Source organism: Panulirus ornatus, chromosome 37, assembly GCF_036320965.1.
Source record: "Panulirus ornatus isolate Po-2019 chromosome 37, ASM3632096v1, whole genome shotgun sequence".
Lineage (NCBI taxonomy): Eukaryota > Metazoa > Arthropoda > Malacostraca > Decapoda > Palinuridae > Panulirus > Panulirus ornatus.
In genome coordinates, this window is record NC_092260.1 from 1621965 (window position 1) to 1624241 (window position 2277).

Consider the following 2277-nt stretch of genomic DNA (forward strand, 5'->3'; position numbering starts at 1 on the left):
AATCTAGAATTTGCTTTCTTACACTCTATCACATACTCCCACAACTCCTGTTTCAGGAGTGGTGGTACTCCTTTCCTTGCTCTTGTCCTCTCACTAACCCCTGACTTTACTCGCAAGACATTCCCAAACCACTCTTCCCCTTTACCCTTGAGCTTCGTTTCACTCAGAGCCAAAACATCCAGGTTCCTTTCCTGAAACATACTACCTATCTCTCCTTTTTTCTCATCTTCTTTACATCCACACACATTTAGACACCCCAATCTGAGCCTTCAAGGAGGATGAGCACTCCCCGCGTGACTCCTTTTGTTTTCCCTTTTAGAGAGTTTAAATAAAAGGAGGGGAGGGTTTCTAGCCCCCCACTCCCGTCACCTTTAGTCGCCTTCTACAACACGTGAGGAATGCGTGGGAAGTATTCTTTCTTCCCTATCCCCAGGGATATATATATATATATATATATATATATATATATATATTATATTTTTTTATATATTTATTTTATTATACTTTGTCGCTGTCTCCCGCGTTTGCGAGGTAGCGCAAGGAAACAGACGAAAGAAATGGCCCAACCCCCCCCATACACATTTATATACATACGTCCACACACGCAAATATACATACCTACACAGTTTTCCATGGTTTACCCCAGACGCTTCACATGCCTTGCTTCAATCCACTGACAGCACGTCAACCCCGGTATACCACATCGCTCCAATTCACTCTATTCCTTGCCCTCCTTTCACCCTCCTGCATGTTCAGGCCCCGATCACACAAAATCTTTTTCACTCCATCTTTCCACCTCCAATTTGGTCTCCCTCTTCTCCTTGTTCCCTCCACCTCCGACACATATATCCTCTTGGTCAATCTTTCCTCACTCATCCTCTCCATGTGCCCAAACCACTTCAAAACACCCTCTTCTGCTCTCTCAACCACGCTCTTTTTATTTCCACACATCTCTCTTACCCTTACGTTACTCACTCGATCAAACCACCTCACACCACACATTGTCCTCAAACATCTCATTTCCAGCACATCCATCCTCCTGCGCACAACTCTATCCATAGCCCATGCCTCGCAACCATACAACATTGTTGGAACCACTATTCCTTCAAACATACCCATTTTTGCTTTCCGAGATAATGATCTCGACTTCCACACATTCTTCAAGGCCCCCAGGATTTTCGCCCCCTCCCCCACCCTATGATCCACTTCCGCTTCCATGGTTCCATCCGCTGCCAGATCCACTCCCAGATATCTAAAACACTTCACTTCCTCCAGTTTTTCTCCATTCAAACTCACCTCCCAATTGACTTGACCCTCAACCCTACTGTACCTAATAACCTTGCTCTTATTCACATTCACTCTTAACTTTCTTCTTCCACACACTTTTCCAAACTCAGTCACCAGCTTCTGCAGTTTCTCACATGAATCAGCCACCAGCGCTGTATCATCAGCGAACAACAACTGACTCACTTCCCAAGCTCTCTCATCCCCAACAGACTTCATACTTGCCCCTCTTTCCAAAACTCTTGCATTTACCTCCCTAACAACCCCATCCATAAACAAATTAAACAACCATGGAGACATCACACACCCCTGCCGCAAACCTACATTCACTGAGAACCAATCACTTTCCTCTCTTCCTACACGTACACCTGCCTTACATATATATATATAATAAAAAAAAAATAATATATGTGTACGTTGAGATGTATAGGTATGTATATGTCCTGTGTGTGGACGTGTATATATATATATATATATATATATATATATATATATATATATATATTTTTTTTTTTATTTGCTTTGTCGCTGTCTCCCGCGTTTGCAAGGTAGCGCAAGGAAACAGACGAAAGAAATGGCCCAACCCACCCCCATACACATGTATATACATACACGTCCACACACGCAAATATACATACCTACACAGCTTTCCATGGTTTACCCCAGACGCTTCACATGTCCTGATTCAATCCACTGACAGCACGTCAACCCCGGTATACCACATCGATCCAATTCACTCTATTCCTTGCCCTCCTTCTACCCTCCTGCATGTTCAGGCCCCGATCACACGAAATCTTTTTCACTCCATCTTTCCACCTCCAATTTGGTCTCCCACTTCTCCTCGTTCCCTCCACCTCCGACACATGTATCCTCTTGGTCAATCTTTCCTCACTCATTCTCTCCATGTGCCCAAACCATTTCAAAACACCCTCTTCTGCTCTCTCAACCACGCTCTTTTTATTACACATCTCCTTACGTTACTTACTCGATCAA